This window comes from Buteo buteo, chromosome 10 (genome assembly GCF_964188355.1).
Source record: "Buteo buteo chromosome 10, bButBut1.hap1.1, whole genome shotgun sequence".
NCBI classification, from domain to species: Eukaryota; Metazoa; Chordata; class Aves; order Accipitriformes; family Accipitridae; genus Buteo; species Buteo buteo.
Window position 1 is genome coordinate 10,345,606 of NC_134180.1, and position 20,698 is coordinate 10,366,303.

At 41.7% G+C, this 20,698-nt stretch overlaps 1 protein-coding gene across 6 annotated transcripts in view; it reads right to left on the reverse strand.

Moving 5' to 3' along the window:
• RALGPS2 (Ral GEF with PH domain and SH3 binding motif 2) overlaps positions 1 to 3,180 on the reverse strand; it is a 128,034-nt gene extending 124,854 nt beyond the window's left edge. Inside the window, exon 1 of one of the 6 annotated variants that reach the window (XM_075038600.1) lies at positions 2,997 to 3,180. The gene's annotated coding sequence lies outside the window, so the exon portion shown is untranslated. Of the gene's footprint in view, positions 1 to 2,400; positions 2,533 to 2,996 lie in introns of those variants that run through there. The other 5 variants (XM_075038591.1, XM_075038598.1, XM_075038590.1 and 2 more) reach the window with 5 other exon arrangements.
• Between the last annotated feature and the right edge of the window lie 17,518 nt (positions 3,181 to 20,698).

The window sequence follows — 20,698 nt, forward strand, 5'->3', positions numbered from 1 at the left end:
GACATGTCAAGCAGAACATTAGCATACTAAGACTTCATTAGCCTTCTGAAGTCTTAAAGGCATTTATTACAAACACAGCCAATTTAAAAATCAAGTTTACACAAGTAACTGAAGTTAAAGAGTTAGCCCTGTATCTTCATCCTTGTTCACTGGTGCTGAGCAGAAACAAGAGAATCAAGATCAATAAAACATCTAAACATTGGTATTTTCAATCTACACAGTCACCAGCAAGATACAACTGTGGAATGGAAAAGATCCCACCAAAAATTCTGCACAAAGGCAGATTTCAGAGGGGGAAAAAAAAAAACAACAAAACAAACAACTTGACAGTAAACAGGATAACCTCATAAGAGGGTTGGGGGGGGTGGGTTTTTTTCATTAAACTGAGGAATCAAACATTTCTCATCAAAATCCAGCAAAATAAACTACAAGGTAAAATATTTCACAAGGGGGCTAACAGACTCCAAGTGACTTGCTGTGCAACTTCCACATGTATTTGCAAGTGACTGCTCACCCCCCATCTCAGCCACTCCACACTAGCATTTCAGTGCAGAATACATCTCCAGCTTTGTTGGGAGGAATATTTAATTTCAGCCTAGCAGGAGTGCTTCTTTACATACAGTCCAAACGCTAAATACAGATGTCACCAGAGGGCACTGTTTCAATTTAAGTGACCTAGCTTTAGCAAACTTCTGAGCAAGACCGCAGACAATCCACATGCAGCAATATGCAGAGGCTGTACAGAGCAGTAATAGTTTTGCTTCTGTGAGAGATTTCCCTTAAAAAACCCCAAACAAACAACAAAACCACAAAACATAAATGGAATTTAATTATTTATCCCAGAAACGTGAAATATTTTTCAGAGTAACCAGAGGCACTGCTAGTAAAGATCAGGAGCAATTATCAACTTCTGTACTATGCTATACTGTGGTACTTGATGGTACCAATTCACTCAAGCAGTTTTGGCACCCGTGTGGATCATATCAATTTACAGAAACAGGGCCTGAGCCAGTACAGCTCATGTTGAGGTGCCTGTGGAAGTCTCCTGGCTATATTATCATAGATACAAACCTTACAAGAATACATGAAAAAAATGCACCTATGTTGTCAAGAGAAAGCTCTGGGGAACAATATATTTTTCCTTCTCACTGTTCTGTATTTGACATTAAGAGTGTCAAAAATTAAACCATTTGCAGGAAGATAATACAACAGTATCAGCAGCATCAGTAGTTTTCAACCTTTGATCCATATATTATTTCTAATGGCCTGCTGAGACCTAACAAAGATTAAAAAAACCAAACCGGTGAGTTGAAGTTCATTAAACAAAAACACGCATAACCACTAAAAACACAACAGGTCTATATATCAAAAAAGGTCACAAATGACTGTTTGATGCGAATAGAAAGTTAAGCCCATTTTGCTTACAAACAAAACACCACCACAATACTACTAAAATCAAGTCAGCTGCAAAGGCAGGCAGCGATAAGAAAAAAAATAATCATTGTGCATCCTATGACATTTTCCAGTCTCAAGAGAAACTCAAAAACCCTAGGCCTACAAAACATTTAATTGCCTGCTTATCCACCTATCCCATTTGAAAAAAAATAGCCTCCATCCCTTCTAGCTATCTGTGATAGCAAAGCTCCTTAGTTTAGCATAGGAACAGAAGGGGGGCTGGGAATAAGACCTCTACAAAGGCACCTTTTATCAGTACAGGGATCTCTCAAATAGATAAACATACCCACAGAATTTCAGCAGGCCAGTAGCTACTATTAAAAGCACAGGGACAAGTTACTTCAATCTATTACCTATCATCACCACTCATTTTGGTTTAAAATATAGCTATATAATTGCTTTTCCAGCATCTGCTGCCAGGAAAGAAAGATGCCAAACACTCCTGATGTCAAATAAACAGCATCTATTTGTCCACCCTCTAAAGCAGATCCCTGTCTACCGCAAGGCAACACACTCTTGGTCCTCTGAATTTACCCCCTTTTAAATAAAAAAAGAAACACTATGCCGTGTTGATACCCTCAACACGCCTCCCACCCCCGCCCGTGTCCCGCGCCCAGCCCGGGGTCGTGCTGCCCCGCACCTCATGTCACGGTAACTTGGCCCCACTCAAGGGGAAGGTGTCCCAGCCCCCCCGGGGAAGGGCTGACTGGATAGCGGTATCACACAGCTACAGACACCACGCCACCCCCCTCCGCCCCGGCCCGCCCTCAGGCCCCACCGCGGCGCACAGCCCGGTGACCCACGCGGGAACACGGCTCTGCCCATCCACGCACGCACAAACAACCCCCTCGCCCGCTGTGCGGCTGCTCCCCCGTACCCCCGAGGCCTCTCTAGACACCGAAGGGGGGGGCAGTTTCCCCCGCCCCAACCCATCCAGGCCACAACCTGCTCTCCGGCCCCTCACGCAGGTAACGGCGGGGGGGAATAAACGACTGGAGGCGCGCTCCGGGCTCGCTCCACAGCCACGCATCCCACCATCTTGCAGCAAGGCCGGGGGAGAACGGAGGGGCGGGGGGGGGGGGGCGGGCAGCGCCGTCGCCCTACACACGCACACCCCCCGCACACACTGACAGGGGAGAGGGCGCTGCTGAGCCGCCAGCCCGGTCCGCGGGCGACGGTGCCCCGTTCGCCGCCGCCACGGCCGCCGCCCCCCCGCGGCGCCCGTGTGAGGAGGCGGGCGACAGGTGGGCGGCGGAGCCGCTCGGCTTCGTGAAGAGCCGGCCCGCGGCGGGGTGGCGGGTGGGGGCCGGGACCCTCCCCGGATCTGGGAGGGGACCGCGCGCCTCCAATCCCCGGCCGGCAGCCCTTCAGGGCCCGGCGTGCCAGCCGGGGTTAAGCCTCCTTTCTCTCCTCCTCCAAGGAGCCGGACAATAAGCCCCGCCGCGGCTCCCCGCGGAGGCGGGCGCCGGCCGACGCGGCTCCCTCCTCCGCCTCCTCCTCCTCCTCCTCCTCCTCCTCCTCCCCGCGACAGCCCGGCTCACCTGCGAGGGGGTGGGGGGGATGGACGAGCGGGGACGGGCGAGGACAGGGAAGCCGCTCCGGCTGCTGGAGGGGCTGCCGGGCTCGCCTCCGCCCGCGGTCGCCTCACCGCCTCCGGGCTGCGCTGGTGCGGGGGAGCCGGCGGCAGCGCCGCCACACACACACACACATACACGCACGCGGGGGGGAGTGGGGTGGGGGGGGCGCCCGCCGCCACCACCACCCGCGCATGCGCGCCGAGCCCCCCCCCTTGGCCCGCCTCCTCCAGTGTGGCGGAGCGCCCGCGCTGGGCGCGGACTGCGCAGGCGCCGCGTAAACGGTGTGCTGGGCCGGGCGCGCGCCTCCCCTTCGCCAGCCGCCCGGCGGCCGCCGAGGCGCGCGCGCCCGCGAGAGCTGCGGAGGGGGGGGGCGTGCCCCAACGCCCGCGCGGGTTGCCATAGCGACGAGGGGGGCGCTCAGGGCGGCCTCGCTCCGAGGAGCCTCCTTCCCTCCCTCCCCTCATCCCGGCGCCAGGGGACGGCGCTGCCGCCTCAGCGGGCTGCGGCCCCTCACGGGGCCTCTCGGGCGCGGGCGGCCCCGCCGCGCCCTCACCGCGCCGGCTCACCGCCCCGGCTCACCGCCCCCTCTGCCGCCGCCGCTTCCTCAAGGGCTGGGTGCGGGCGGCACACGTGCACCCCCACCGCCGGTGGAAACGAGGGGGAATGGGAGGCGCGGAAAGACGAAGAGCTCCCCGGGAGGCGCCGCTCCCCTTCGTTGGAAGGACAACTGGGGCGAGGAAAGGGACTGGCTCCAAAAAAAAAAGCATTACACTGCTAAGAAATCCGTTCATTTAGAAGGAACGCAGTGCAAGGACTTTCTAGATTTTTCTCTGCTCCCACAATCGTTGGGAGATGGTTAGCTTACAAGAGGAAAGCAAGGCCTTCGAGGTGTTTGCATCATTGCAGGAGTGAAAGCTATTAGAAAACCACCAGATTTTGCAAGAATTGTCATAAAGTCGCAGGAGTTGGCAATGCAGCTGTCGTGGAGACAGGACTTGGCATTGCCCGCTTTTCCATTTACGCCCCCCGCCGGGGCAGCTCCAGCCCGAGTGAGTTATTACAATAATTAATAGCTAGCATTTATACATATTCAGAATGTTTCGCAAACAATACCTAATCTCATTAACTTGTGAATTGACTTGTTTTCATCCTGTCATGGAATTACGATATGGAATTTCCTGTCATGGAATTAAGATAGTTACTACTTCCTTCACATCCTTGGGAGATGCAGCCAGTAATTTGTTCATATACTGGATAACCCATTGCTGCTGTCCAATATATAGCTACCTGCTACGCATTTTTAATGCAGTATATAGCCACCTGCTATGCATAGTGTCTGATTTTTAGTAGAGTTGCAGACTGCTGAGAATATAGCTACCAGGATCCAAACCATATTATTTGAAAGGCCCAGGTTAAACGAGTACAGCAGGCTGGAAAGACAATACTAGCTTTTAAAACCATGGAAATAAGGCAGGAAGGATTTGAGAAACTGTAGGCACAAGTCTGACAGTAAAGCAGAAAGGCATTACCTTTAAGTACAGTGTCATTTTCCCAATTTTAATAAAGCTTTGTGCCTAGAAAGAGAACATTCTTTTCTCTTGTTTTTTTTTTTTACCACAGTAATCTAGCATAGTGTCAAACTCATTCTGAACCAGGATAAATGAAAGGAAAATACAATGCCAAATGCCATCCTTCTGCAAGGTTTTCAGCAGGTGAGTCAGTGAAAGGAAAGAATGCTTCACCACATTTGGAACCACAACTTTTTTTTAAAAAAAAAGGGAAGTAAAGACACCTCAGAGGGGGGAAGCAAAGGTAAATTTTTCATAAGCTATTCTTCACTAAAGCAGGAGACAAACTACTTTATCTCATAAAACAAGCTTCTCAGCATTAGTTAAGTGGTGGATATAGGGGTTAGGTGACAAACTTTGAAAGGCATTTTACGATTGTCTCATTACGTGGTTCCAGAAAAACTACATAGCAGGTTGTGAGGAAGAAGCAATGTCATGGACCAAAAACTAAGGGAGGTAAAACAGGAGAACAGAGTCATTCATAATTGTGGTGACAAGTCAAACAAGTAAGGTGCTTTTAAGGTTTTGTTGTAAATAATCTAGAAAAATAATTTAGGAAAAGGACTGCACAGAAGAGACAACATTTGTAGAGGACGCAAAATTACTCACAATTGTGGGGCAGATTGTGAAGATACTTGGAGTGACCCAGCTGTGTAGGAAGACAATACAACAATATTCAGTATTGATAAATAGTCATCAATACAACATAGTACATACTGGACGAAAGAAATCTGGCTATACATTTTAGAGGGGTCTAAAACAAAGGTAATAGTTTAAGAAATACGCAGGCATCCTAGGCGGTAGTTCAGTAGAAATCTGTCCTCAGTATATGAACAGTCATGCATGCAACATGTCAAGATATGAAATGGAGAAAACCAGAAAGTGTTGGCTGTCTTGCCGTCATTTCATATGAAAAAGACTTTTAAGGAATGAGTGGGAAGGAGAATGTACGTTAGACTGTGAAACTGAAATGCCCGATTCCACTGTGCTGAAGTGGAAAATGATTAAGTGCTGAAATGCCACAGTTTTACACTGGTGCCTCATCTTTAGTTGTTTTTCCCCTATGATACCTAAATCTTTTCCAAGATACCACCTTCCAATATTCAGATGCCCACTCAATATACATAGCTGATGTTCCTCATTATTTTATAGGTACAAATTTTCCATATTATACTAAATATTCCTTTTAAAATTCATTATTAGTTGAATATTGCAGCTGTGCTGTTAAATATTCAAATCACAGGAAGCATCAAAAAGAGAGGAAATTACTAGATGAAAATATGTGGCAAAATAGTTAGTTATAATGAAGAAAGCTGCTGTCAAAAGTAACAGGAAACCACTGTCACTTGTGACTGGCAGACTGCAAGGGAATGGGTGCAGAGGGCCAAACCTGAACAAGCATGGTTACGCGAATCATTCCAGATGAACGTGGCTGGAAAATCTTACAGTCAACAGGACATCACGTTTGCCATCACCACTTTCACCTGAGAGAACAAATTTAGAAACGGTATTTGTCTGGCCAACCTGCAGGTAAGTATTCTTCTGAGTGATTATTTATTATGGATCTCAGAAGTTATTTTTCAGACATACTTATCCCAAATTTTAGTAGCAACGATTATTTGTATATTTCACTGCTCAACAAAGAAGCTACACTTCTCTGCAAGAGTGTAACTAGCTTCACCATACATAGAAAACACTCAAACTATATAGGATATAACATTTCCTTTTGAAAGCAACGGCTTGCATCTTCAACATTATCTACCTACTGAGAGGATGGAAATTTATTTGTATATTTCTAATTTCACAGATCAAAAACATTTTTCTGTTAGGCAACATAAAATGTGTATGCTTCCATACACAAACTGCAATATGTTTGCAGGAGCAGCTACAATGAAATGTTGAGACTGCAATCCAAAGCACTTGCTATTGTAAAATCTAAGTCTATAAAAATGCCAGCAGAGTACAGTCACTGTTTATTATACTTTCCTTAACAGAAGATAGCATAAGCATTTTAGATTAAAAAAATCATAATGTAAATTACTTTAATGCAATCAGCTTTGCTCGTGTAGATTACAATACAAATTATTATAAAAATTTTAAGGAAAAAAGAGAAATATTATTTGATTATGACCGAACATATCATGCTGCATACAAAGCTCTGCGATTAAAACTATACATTAATATAAAAACAAATTAATTTTGTTGCCTTTCAGCCAAGCTGCCTGAGTACTGCAGAAAAGATACTTCTTAATCTTGTTTTGGTAACTAATGATTTGAAGGAGTATAGCTTACATTTTGGCACCTAGTTAGCACTTCATTAATTACTAATCACTTGGCACTAAGTAAAGTTCTTCTAACATTGCCTGAATCTAGAAACAGTTATTACCATAAAAAGTCATTAGTTAAAATCAGTTTAGTATGAGATGTCCCAACTGGATAACTGCTAAAGCATACAGTTCCCTAAGGAATAAGAATATAGTAGAAAATATTTTATTTATATAACCTGTAAGAGGTATTTTCTATTCTTACTCTTTGACTAAGTTATTCTGTGAGTCTAGCTGCACCTAATTCACACAGTACCTCAGGGTGAGAGATGCTAAAGAAATGTAAAATACTGGTAAATTTACTTGTCAATTTATGAGAATAAAATTGTATCATTTTTTGTGGAAACTGTGTAATCATATCTCAAGACTGCATCACAGCGCTGAAACACTGTTGTGGTATCTGCCACCTTAATTTTGTTATTTCCCAATTTTGGAGTGCTTACCTATATGGGTCTGACTTTATAAATGCAGTGCTTTACATTGTGCAATTAATACCAGGGTTCTAGTAAGATAAGTAGTAAGTAGTCTGTGATATTTACACCTACATATTCCTACTTTTTTGATCTGTGGTTCTCTGTGGTGTCCTGGCCTTTGTTATAGGTAAAATAGGAGTCAGAACCGGATAAATATAACATTGCTGTAACTATCACCATCTTCCTCCTTCCTTTTGGAGGATGTTTATGCTTAATACATAAGACACACATACCATCTTCTACTCTTTAATAAGGAGGATGAGCTTCCTGCTTCAGTCATAACAAAATGGAATTTTCAGTTGGTTCAGTTAAACTTGAAACTAAGCATAAAAAATATTCTAATGGATAAAAATGTCCATACCAGAGAAATCTGCTTCAAATAGACACTAGACACCTTGCATGTTTAGAGTTTACAGTTAGAGGAGGAAAATGTTACAAAGAATACTGTACTGAAGAGCCAATGTATGCTTCACAGCTGCTCTAATTGAACATGTTCAACTGATGTGCTAATATTTGCTCCTAAAGGTATTGTGATTAACGCTAGAACACCTCCTTAGGTATACACGTCTACTTGTTTCTCAGTTCCAGCAATAATGGAATTGGGATAATAATGGGATGAGCTGGAATTATAACAACATAATAGCAGTCTGAACTGGTTCTGGGTTTTTCTTAATATTTTTAAGATCACAACTTTTTTAAAGAGTGTATCCAAGCAGCAGCTTCTGAATTCACACAAACATACATGTAAGTATATCTATATATACATAAAATAAAGTGTGTGTATATATGTATACATACATATATACAGATACATATATACACACACTTTATGTAAATATATAGATATACTTACATGTATACATATATGTACACACACACACTTTAAGAGGACTTCCTCTTTAGATCTGCAAAGCATTGTTTTCCCAAGGTCAACAAAGGTTTTTCCACATGTCTCAGCAGCGAGGAAGCTGCACACAGATAATGTGTTATTTCCTCCCTGTCTCTCATGCAACCTACGGATTTTTCCACAGGAAGATAATACTGTTATTTAGTGTGTTGCCTTCCTACACTCCAGATGTACGAAAGCCAGAAACATGCTTTATGTTAGAGCCCTAAGAGGAGCTGTTCGCAACAGGGACAATGCTCATGATAGTGCCGGGGAGGGAGCTAGAGGCAAAGAACGGATTGGCAGCACAGAGGCTGAATACAGATGTCCTCCTTTTTCTGCTTTCCTAGTACCCCTGTACATCACGGGAGACAGTACATCATTAGAGACAGTACTTGTAAACTGCGTAATAGAAAGCAAACACCATTTTTTATGTTGTATAAATATCTATCTACACATTTTCCATAAAGAATGGAGATGCTGGGATGCCTACGTGATTTATGCACAGTATGGAAGTAGCACAAACATGATGATTTACAATGGGTTTTAATGACCATCTGAAAGGGAAAGATCCCAAATATGGACAACAGCAACTGTTAATTGAAACTAGTAATATTTCATCTATGTAAACAAAGTAATGATCATGTCTGCCACAAGAATTCAAGAGATTTATCTTCCGGGCTCCCTAATATGGTTACATCTGTCCCCTGCTTAAATCCTATGTTCTTGCCATCTGCTCCAACACACTTTTTTCAGCCTCAAGCAGTGATTAAACAGCTATTTGGAGAAGAAAAAAAGTCTTTCTCAATTTTTGAGCAAAATGTTTAACAACTGGAAAAAAGTTAAAAAACCAGAACCACACTCCCCTTGGCTCTCCATTGTTTCTGTGATAGGAAATGTTACTAGTGAAATGCTCAACTTAAGTTTCCAGGCATCTTTACATTTGACCATACAACAGGGAACATTGCACCCACAGATTCAATGTAGTTTCATTATAGAGTGTAATAAATTGGGAGCAGATTAAGTCAATGCCATTCAGTTAATCAGTCAAATTGTCATTAAGAGGTAAAGTTATATGGGCAAATCAGGAAGCATTCTGCTTTAAAAAAGAAGAAAACTTCCTAGAATTCTTTAGTTGTGCCATGGGAAGCCCAGCCAGTTATACTCCTTTGAGATGTGCTGTGTACTTAACTCTCCATGTCCAGACATGGAGGAGGGGGAAGGACAGAGCCATAGCTCACTTTCTTTTCTGTATGAGGAGAACCAAAAAAAGAGCAATTTTGCAGATCCTGTGCTCCTGTCTTCCAGGCAAGACTACAGCCTTGCCTGGTCCTCATGTGGGTCATATTAATTAGGGAAGCACTTTACTCTGCATCCATCATCCACTGTAGTTACAGAATGGTCAGTCACAATCCATCTCTTAGTGCTTATTGGGAGCCTTGAAATCCTTGACAGGTATTAGAGATGTACTGAGCATCTTGTTACAGCAGAGGTACAATGCAATGATAATACTGTCATAAACATACAAAAAAAATTACCTCATCCCTTCTCTAGGAGTTTCCTCAATTATTTTTTTTAGATTGTTTCTTCCTCCTATGTAGAAGAAATTACGGATTTCACCTCATCATTCCCCTGAGCTTCATAGGAAGTAACTGGACTCGGTACTTATGCTTTTTAGTCTTTGCTTTTTTGGCTGGTTTACTATGCTTCTGCTATCCCCTGCAATTATAATTGCTACTGCTTGTAAAGATGGGAAAACAGAATTTTTTGCACTGTTTGTAAAACACTGTGAAGTATTTTCAGAAATAATGCAGAACAAAGCAAATCCATGATGTCTTTTTTATCCACAGCTAATAATCTTTGTTTGAAAATCTAAGACTATAACATCTGCTAGTATAAATAGGTGCAGATCCCATGAAGGCCTTGCCATCCATTACAGAAGAGCTTTGCTATGAAGGATGTGGATAGTCAGACAGCTCTGCTTTAAATTTAATAAATACCATTGCTTAAATTACTAAAATAGATAAAATACATTGTTTTATAGCCAGTATTTTCAGAGACATTTATATAAATGTCTTGGGAATACTTCGGGGATAAGCAGAGCAGCAAGCTGTCATCTGTTGTAGTCTATACGTCTTGCTCTGTAAGTCTTACCTGCTGGTAATCTCTTTGGTTGTAAAATGTAAAATGGCTTGTCGGGAGCTGGAGTTAGATGGAGTAAGTACTGTGATGCTATGTGACATACCTGCTTAAATGAAAATTAGGAAGCCAAGTTATAATATAGTTTTAGTTACTCATTTTCAAGTGAACCAAAAAGATAGACATGTCTCAGGTACTCCATGTTTTCCAGGTACTGCATTTTTTCCTGTGTACCACAAGCATTATCAGGATGATTGAGTTCAGTTACAGAGACAGGACATGCAGAAAATGCTGAATGTTAGGACGTAGCAAACACTATTCAAGATCATTTACATTACAAGAAAAAGTCAAAACAACATTTAGAAAAACATCTACATAAGGTTTCAATATTCTCTACTAGAACTAAGAAACCCAGGTATGAAATTAGTCCAGGTTTCTAGATCCAAATTCTCTCTTAAGCTGTGAAACAGTCTTCATACCAATATAAATATTATGGGGAATGTAGAGACTTTTCAAAATGTCATTTTAAACAGAAAAGATAATCATGATATTTTCACTGCCTTATAATATTCATGCTGAAAAATCACTTTAGCTTTCATCAGAATAGCTTCTGTGAAATGAAAAAAAAGAAAAAAACCCAACAATAAATATATTTTTAAAGTAAATATGAAGTCAGTCTGTATGAAGGCAAGGCCTGTTTCTTGAGAAAAATCATCTGACATGGAGCACTTGGACCGGAAAGTCTAGTGTTTATAAATGTGTCTCAGCTGGAGATGGCTGCTGAACTTCTGAAATTTTGAAGAGATTTTTCTTGTATACTCTGGAAAGGTTTCAAAGGACACTCAGCAAGCAAATTCCAAAAAATACAATAGGTGTATTTTAGCCAGTGTTCACCTAAACTTCTACTGCAGTCTGATTTATTCGGTGGCCAAAACTGACATCTATAAGCTAATTTTCATTTGCATATCATCCTTTCCTTTCCCACTGATATGCTTGGGAAGTTGTCATTTAAAGATTGAAATCTGAGTCTTACAAATCTAAACCAGATGCATGCTAAATATGTGTGAGGATGAAGTCTCTGTTTCCAGAGTTTTCTTTTATTTTTCAAAAGAGGAGCCATATGTCATGAGGATAAGGAACCCAATCCATGATACTATTTTATAAAGAGAGTTTCTGACTGTTAGGATTAAGTTTGTGGTTAATACTTTCTATAAATATGTAGTGGTAAATTCTAAAAAGGTAAAAACGTTAGAAGGAAACATTGTACACTGCTAAACATAAAAGTTTGTTCCTTTACAGTGTCCTTTCCAGCTACTGCTGTATACCACATAATATCAGAAAAAATGAATACTTGAGACTCAGAGGAGTATTACACCTTGAAACATTACATATCCATTATAAATTATCCTTTGAGAGTTGCATGAGAAAATACTTTATCACCAATTATTCTAACATAATGTAGAATTGGAGTATTTTATTCTATACTACAGTGTATGACATCACTTTTGCCAACGCACTATCTGAACACTTCTCAGCACATTACAAACAGCAACTAAGATTGGACAGATTTATTGTCTTGTCCTCTCCCTGGAGAAGTGTAAATAAGCTACCTTTTTGTGCTACACTTTGTGTTTTAGATATATCTTCAGATACTTTTAGTCTTTGCTAGAGAAGATAAAATTGAAGAGGTACATATTGAACTGGAGTCAGAAATCAGAGAATTTCCCAATGGTCTTTAATTCTTACTGGGATCCTTTCTCAGGTCTCACTCTGCCTGCCTCTGTCTCCTGCATAGATGAAATGTACCTAGATAGCAGAAAGCGCCTTTGTGTCTAATGAGTGTGCTACATTTTGCTTCCAGGACTGCTGTTCTCATACAGAAATACTGAACTTAGATCACTGAGTGACCTCAGCTAAGGACTAACATTTTGAACATGATGTAATATTCTGAAGAAAGGCAATGCAGAGAAAGTTGGATGTCCTCCTCATTGCTTACTTTGCCCATGTCATGTCTTTTTTTTTTTTTTTTTTATGTAGTTGGCATTTAAGAGCCACTATTCATTACAATGTTGCTTGTCATAAGTAACAATCCCCATTCTCTCAGCCTGATAATTTACAAGATAAGTTCAAACTATCCCTTTCAGGAAGAAGGCTGCCAGAATTGAATGCATGTTATACTTGGGATTCCCAAATAGCTATACAGGTATGATAATTTGTGAACCCCGGATAGCATTTAGATACCACTTAGCCAATGGGGCTAGAAATAGCTGGGTAAAGAGGTGAGGTTGGAACTGTCCATGCAGGTCAAGGCATGATGTTGAGGATAAAAAGAGGTACCAGAAAACAGCGCGAGAGGCAAGACAGGGATACTACTTTGGTGACTGTGTTTGTCTAATGATAGGGGAATAAAGATGAAGGAATGGGAGGTGCCTTCACCTGCATGGAAACTACTACAGTTGCTGACACCAGCACAATCATGACTTCTGCATACTATCCAAGTGAACTGAATTTGGGAACCTCTGTCTAAATCAGCTGCAGCTTAGGTGGGTTTTGTGGAGGTAAGAGAAATATGATGAAATACAGAATTGGTGGCGGGAGCAGATTTTAGAAGATGGACTTAAAATCAAGCAATTTGCTCAATTATGGGCATATTCCAATAAAAGTGGAATAGGATACTAGCACTATATAACTAAACAAAGCATATGGAAAACACAGAAAATATGATAGTACTTTGAGCAATAGATCCTTAGCTTAATTACTATTTTGCATTTTGGCTTCTGGCTTTAAAAATGTATAAAAAATAAAAGAGGATGAGGAAGAAGACCCTAAAAGAACCACAAGAGAGGACTGTAAAACAAGAGCAACTAAAAATAGTGTGTCTAAGTGCTTTGATCTGCAGATGAGAATTAGAGACAAATTTCCCGTCTGCATTATCATCATCAACCAGTGAAACCAGTAGGCCAATGCATTCGTAGGTACATAAGCTTATAGACAGTGACAGCTTCTACTCCAAAGATCAAAAAGTGCACAATGTTTTCAACAGCACACAATATCACAGATCTCCTGTAGCAGCATAGTGGCCTTGCTGAGAGAAGAGGGGGCACCAAGGCCTTCAGGCAGAATTTACTCCCCCGCCTGGCACACCATCACAATTCCCTCAGTCACAGCTGTGTTCTCCCAGCTCCAGCTTTGCTCTGCTCTCTGCAGGTAAGCATGGGAGCACAGCTCCCAGCACGACCTCTGCTTCTGTGGCAGCTTCCCAGCTTGACTGAGGCTGAGACCATCAGCTGGGTGAAAACTTCTGTCCTACCTCTTGGGAAGAGAGGGGCCAGGCAGTGCGAGTCCTAAGGAAACTTCTCTACATCTTTACACAGCAGGGAGGCTTCCTGAAGCTAGGAAGCAAATGAAACACATCTTACATGCTGTCATATACCATGAGAAAGAGAAAACACCTTTTCAAATGAAGAGACAATAGAAGTTTGCATTAACTCTCTTTAGATGCGTATTAATGCAAAGTACTACTTTGGCTCTGGAACTCTGTGCTAGAGAACAAATAGTACAGCAAATGAACCATAGAAGATTTTTTTAAGGATTGGGCATGTACATGTATAATAGCAACATGCTGACAGGAAGAACAACTGCAAGCATTGGTGTCAGTGATGCTTCACAGCATAAACTGATCACTGTACTGGAGAAATATCTCTCCTTTATCTATTTTGCATAAAGCTTAGGTACATTATGCCTTCTGCTGTAGCATTTAATATAGGCTACTGTTGGAGGCAGAGAAGATCCTCAAGACTAACAGTCCTTGGTTCTATTATTTGGGTTTTTTTATTACCGGTTATTTATAATACATTATTAAAAAGTCAGACTGTACCAATTTTGTTTTGAGGCAGAGGGAACAAGCATGTGGATATGTGAAATTTATGTCAGTGTGTATTTGAAAAAAGAACATTAAGAAAGGATCTTCAGAAAAAGGTCTTCTGTTTCTCCCTTGTATCCTCTAATCCCATTTGAGTTTAGTGTTTATGGTTTGGATTCATACAGGTAGAAAACATCTTTCAAGACTTTTCCATTTCAATCAAATCAATTTCTTCTGTGGGTTTCTTTCTATTAAGTAACCGGAGACAGGTATTTAAACCAATTGTTGCAAAATGAGCCATGAGAAAAGGCAGCTAGTTGGATGGATGCTTATATGGCAGGAGGTTTGAAGTATACTGACAAGATATTACCCAGATATTATTACAGCTCTTATCTGTCAAAAGCAGCAGAACAGAATGAGGGCAATTAGACTTACCAAGCTGGTCTACAGACCTGTAAGAATAAAGGGAATAAAAATGCCAGTGTGCAATAAGGCAGGCAACACTTGCAAAACAATAACGGAATATGCATAATAGCTGAAGAAACATCCTTAGGAAAAAAAAATTAACTTCATACTTCCATTTTTATTAGGAAAGATGTAATGGGAGAGAACCACCAGCAGCTGTGTGGAATAGAGTTAGCTTTTCAGGAAAATACACAGGGCCAGATCTTGCCTCCAACTTCTTCACAGGTTTTCTGCTCTTCAGGCCCATGGAAATACGCCAGGAAAAATTAATTGGCAGAGGACCATCTTATCTCTTCTGCATAGTTCCCATGTAGTGTCTCAGAGAAAGACCACGCAGCTAGGGAGCTGGCTGGAAAAGCTGCCTGCCTGGGGAAAGCTGTCCTTGACTCCCACAGATCCCAGAGGATATGCCAGATTTCTTTTTTGTTGATCTGAGACAATCTGAAGAATTCTGTCACTGAGATTTCCTTCTAAGATGAAAAGCAGGGGCTGATTTGGGTGTCAGGGTTTTTACATACTGTGGAAGTTCTGGGCAGAAAGATGAATGCTGATATAATGACAGCTTGCTTAAACTGAGAAGTACTGATGGGTCACTGATTGAATGCTAGGTCATTAAGTCTGCAGCTGCCTCAGAAATATTGTAGAAAAGGATTTGATCTTGGAAGAAGGAAACAGGGACAGTATAAAGTCCTGGCTTGTTCCCACACAACCCAACCCCTTCCCCTACCACTTACCCCTCCCCTACCTTTCATTTTAGGAGTTTTCCAGGCTCTTGGTACCCAGGGAGGAGGAACGATGTCTTTAAAAGTAGCTGATCCCCTGCTTTAATATATTATGAACATAAAGCTATGATCCAGCCTGCTGATTTACAGAAGAAATATCAAACAACCAACCTTAATTTCAGTTTCCCATTAAGTAATGCACATCCTTCTCCTTCTTGTCCAGTGGAAAATCCCATGAAGTAGGAAAAAGACGTTCTGGAGTTCACATTGATAAATTACTTAAAGTGCCTCTCCAGTTGGGGTCTGCAAGGCATGTGGAAAGGTCATAGCCTTCGTGTCCTCGGGGGAATTCTGCATCACTTCCATTAAGTGTCACTGGAGTCCTCTCCCCTCCTCCATCATTTCCTGCTCCCTTTGCTGTCTCTACCACTCCTGCAGCAGGGCTCACTAAGAAACTGTTCTGCCACTAGCTCCCTCCCATACGGCTATGCACTAATTCCCCTTCCCACACGCATTCATGCAGAGAGGGGAGAAACTATAGATATGGAAGAAATGCTTCACTGAGCAGCAGTGTCTGCTATCCAGATGATGCCTGGCAATTAAAAGGTGTGAAAAAACCACGCTAAACAGTATTGCTGTTTTCCTCCCTGTTCTTTGCAACATCTGCAGAGCTCCCAAGTATCCTGAATTTGCAAAGAAAGATTTTAGGGGGGGAGTCTTAGAATTGGGAGACAGCTTGCAATCACCTTTCCTCTCCACTTACAATGTCAAGGTATTTACGACAGGATTTTTAATTATTATTTTTGCTCCCTTGTCTATTCTGTTTGATCAAAAGAAAAATCAACCCTGGAACTCACTGAAGAGCAAGGGAAGTTAGAAAAAAAAAAAATCATTGAAATTAAATGAGGTTTGGGAGACTAACTTTTTGAAAAAGCTCAGCTCCTGTCTATTTACATTTAAGCTTTTTTTTTTTTTTTTTTTGCATCCTAAGAAGGCATGTCAAGAAACATACCATTTGTCAGGTGCTTGCAATAGCAGGCTGTCAGCTCACTGCCTAGCAACTCACTCACACTGCGTAGGGATATCCTGGCATTACATACACTGTCATGTCTCATTGCCTAATGCTTGCCTTGATGCTGTCTCACTTGCTAACAGCGTGTTACATCAGGTTCCTTGCTTGGGAAATACCGAGCTGCCCTTCTGTGTCATCTGGCCCAGTGAGCTCACCTCATGACACCAATAGGAAAAGCAATATAATGGTTTATCTAGGTAGCAGATTTTCTATACTACAGAAGTCACAATGTATTTACACAGAATTTTATGTTAAGTAGAAACTCGCCATCAGTGTAGCATGAACATCAGGCTCCTTGAAATATCAGTAGGCATTTTACAACTTACTTCTCAAACCAGTTAATGACTCCCTGTAAAAGAAAGCTATAGTCTTTAACCTAGGAAAAAAACCCAAGCATATAAATAAAACCCTTTTAGTTTACCCACACAACAGCAGCTTGGTAGTGTGATTTGGTGATTAAATGAGGTGAGTAACATTTAGACTCGAGAGCTCCTGGGTAGGAAATCTGAGGTTCCAGTCTCATCAGTGACAGCAAGTCACATAGGGGATTTGGGGCCTCAAATGACTGTCAGATGCTATTGATTGTCATCTTGCAGGTCATGGCTTCCCCCTGCCAGGGCATTCTGTTCTCCAGAACCTCTGTTGTAATATAGTGGAACAGGAGGGACAAAACTGAGGATCAGAATCCTGTATTATTAAAAACCTTTAAGAACTTGTAAAAAAACCTTGGCTTGAACTCAGTAAATAACAGCCAGATCTCAGAGGTCACAAGAATGCCAATTTTGCAGGTGAAGGTCTTTGAAAAACCCACTGTGCTGTTTTCAACACAGCTGTGTTAGGGCCTTTTATTCCCAGAATACAAGCATCTCAGTGAGATTTGTAACTGTGACAAACAGCTAATGCTTTTTTACTTAGGTCAAGAGTTTTGAGCCACAGGCTTTAATATAATACTGAAGAGATGACTTTAGTAAAAAGCGTACTAAGTAAAATAGAGGTCTTCTCTCAACTGCCTCTTTCACCAAACATAAAAATCAAGAAATATACTCTAAGCTTGCGGATTTTATGTATGTATACAACTTGGAATAGTCTCAGTGCATGTACACTTTTAATTGACTACACGTTTCTATACAACTGTATGGGAGACAGACAAAAATACAGACCCTTTCAGAAATGCAAGTCAATGCAGACCGTACTAGGGGTGGCATTGCTTAAAAAAAAAGGAAAATAAAAGCTCCAATTAAATAAGCCTGAGGGAAAAAAGCATCACAGAGAGTTAAAAATGATAAATTATTATGGAGGTAGAGTAGTCCTGATACGCAGGAGGTGAGTCCATTCAGAGCTGAAGGGCCTAGCAATCCCTGAAACCTCTCTGCTGTTCACCTCAGTCACAAGCACAGTGGTTTTGCTGTTACGACAGATATTAGGCAAAAGAGGCAAACTGATTTAGTTAATGCCCACAAAGTTCCGTACAGGACCCTCAGATGTGATCAATAACTGTTCATCAATAAAAAAATTAAAACTCCTCACAAGGAACATATGAAATAATTCTCAGTGATTTTTCTGCTAGTTTGAGCATCAGGAACAGTATCAGGAGTGATCAGGACATAAAGTGTCTCTGACCAAGAGCCAAATCTTGCACATCAGAGCAGAAGACTGTCTGAAATAAGTTCCTCCATTGTGGCTAACATACTGTATACTGCAATGGCACATGGAAAGCTAGATAATTTTAGGAAGCCAAAATTTATAGAATCTTAATTAGAAGGAATCTTCCTCCCCATTAATTCTTTTGGAATTACCCAAATATGTATGTAAATTCTTATTTATTATCTCAATAAGCTGTCTTTAATACAAATATTCTGATGAATGCCATGTGCACAAATAGATTTTCCATAGGAAGATTCTGTTATTGATAATTAAAACTTTTGTATTAATCAATACAGTAGAACAAGTTAGTGTAAGGTGGTTTAATCTAATCCATTTCATTAAAGTTTGTAACAAGGCGAGTGCATGCACTTGGGTAGTTACCATGTCTTAGCTGAGGCTATGGTAACAGTTTAGAAAAAATACTAACAGGACCCTTGTGAGTATAACTCTGGAAATCAATACCCTAATTCTGTTAGAAAATGTACATGAATACCTTCTAATAAAAAAATAAAGCCAGTTAATATAAGAATTCTCATTTTTAAACAAAGAAGAAACTTGCTATGATGACATTTTTATCAGCATGACCCTTCGTTTGCCTCAGGAAGGTTTCAGTAAGAACCAAAACTGTCAGAAATGCATACCTTAAAGCACTTGATATACTTGACACATTAGCAGCTCTGTAAACCTTAACTTCTGCATCACTTTCCTGAGGCCTACTTATCCCAGAGTATGTTAAAAGCATTTGAAGGGATGCAGGAAATTATTACAGTAAGTGCGATTCTTACGCTTAACTATATAATAAATGTAGTAGTGCATGTTTTATAGTCTTTGGAGTGTGCTGCGTTTAATACTACAGTTATTTACCTGTTTTTTTACTGCAATACTTCTAGTTCTAGACAGAAACTAAGGTTAATCATTGCTTCTTTCTCTCAATACGTTGTAAGTACATACAGATAGATGGCAATTGTATGGTATGTATTGTGGCACTGCTGGAAGACACAGGTGGACATACACATCACCATTTGCCTTTCACTCTGTAAGCCATCGCCAACATGTTATTTTTTATCAGCTTTATTTTCAGCTAGGGATTCAGTGGTACAAATAAGGGAGGCAGACATACTTGAAACACTCAAATAAAAGCTGAAGAATTATCCATGAAAATGTATAACATTTGCCAGAAAAGAAATGTAGACAGTACTTGGACTCCAAACAACAAAACTGTCTCGCAGATCATTCATCATTGTGCTGACCCAATTAATTTTCCAATTTCGTAAAAGTTGATAGTTTTTGAGCTTGTTATTTAAAGAGGCCTACAGAGTTGGTACGTCTCAAATCGGACCCAGCAACTGCATTTCAGTGGGCAGCCCATCACGCCATCCCTTCAGTCTCCCTCTCCTCTCCACTCAGAGAAGCGGGCTGGGCATTGAGGAAGAATTTTCCGCCTCAGAACCCTTTGGCATCACAGTGCCTTGCTGCTGAGCAAAATCAGAGCACAGCAAAGTCCAGCGGCAGCTCAGTGTGCTTGTCTAGACACTCCAGGCTCATCACCCAGACCCTGCCATGCTGCCCAGTCTATCTCCCCAGAGAACAGATAGGGCCTCTCAGCGATTAGTTGATTCCTTGTGTCCCAGACAGCAGATGGGACCCAAGGAGCAAATTAAAGTTGTTTTAGCTGCAGCGGTCGCAGGGGATCTGCAGAACGCAGCAGCGCTCCAGCCATGCCCTTTTCACTGCCTGCCCTTTCCTGTGTCAGAGAAGAAATTAGGGTAATTCCCAGCTGTCTACACAGCTGTACCCTTTCCAGAGCTCTCCTGACACCTGGGAAATCCTTCTGGAGCCAAACAGCTTTAGAACTGCTTGGCTTTGTCCTGTAATACTAGAGGGTCTCAGGGCAGGATTACCCCTGCTGAGCTCTACTCCCCACATGTCGTCTTTGCATGTGGCTAGCTGCTAGCCTGGCTGAAGTGGAAATGGAAAACATCTACACGTGCTGACAAAGAATCAAGGCTGGGATGTCTGCTGTGGTCTGGGCAGCAGTGTGACTCTACTTGTGACTGGCAGAGGAATAACAGCCCAGGCCTGCGCTAAAATGCTGTGCTGGTGTGTAAGAGATCAGACAAAGCTTTATTCCTGAGCACAGGCTAATGTGTAAACACCAAGCTTCGGAAGCGAGTCTGGGCTTAAATGCAGGCCCAGACCTGCGCTTGGCAGACTGTAAACCCAGCTACGTGACTTCAGCAGGGTCAGGATGTGGCCATTTTACAGGGCCACAAAAAGCCCTGTAAAAATACCTGGCAACCTCTGGCTTCTTATTTTAGTGTTACCAAAAAGAAAGTGGCAGTACCTGTCTTTGACGGCTTTTGCAGCTTTTGTTTTGTGAAGCCATAAACTTTTCCAAGATTTCCACAAAAGGGTATCAGGAAAGAGGAATACAAATATTCTCAAACCATGCAACAGGGAGGACCCATACTCCCTGCAGTTTTACCAAGTAAGCTCACAACTGAAATCTAG